This window comes from Chelon labrosus (genome assembly GCF_963514085.1).
Source record: "Chelon labrosus genome assembly, chromosome: 24".
Classification (NCBI taxonomy): domain Eukaryota; kingdom Metazoa; phylum Chordata; class Actinopteri; order Mugiliformes; family Mugilidae; genus Chelon; species Chelon labrosus.
The window spans coordinates 12,194,650-12,194,892 of record NC_140357.1 but is presented as its reverse complement, the minus strand read 5'-3'; positions in this window follow the sequence as shown (position 1 = coordinate 12,194,892).

Here is a 243-nt window from a genome sequence, read left to right as displayed (position 1 = left end):
GTGGCCACACAGAGGAACTACAGCTAAACAGTCCGCTGTAAAAAACAACAAGCAAATGCATTATTTAAAAAAAGACTACAAGTAGATACACTGTAAAAAAGAAAAGAAATGAATACCAAGGAGATACGCTGCAAAAAATATGATTACAATATATATACCGATTTAAGCTCCAACCAGGAAACGACCAGCAACAAATAAATCACAGTAGGACATACATCTGATATTAAACAGTTTAAGGAACGC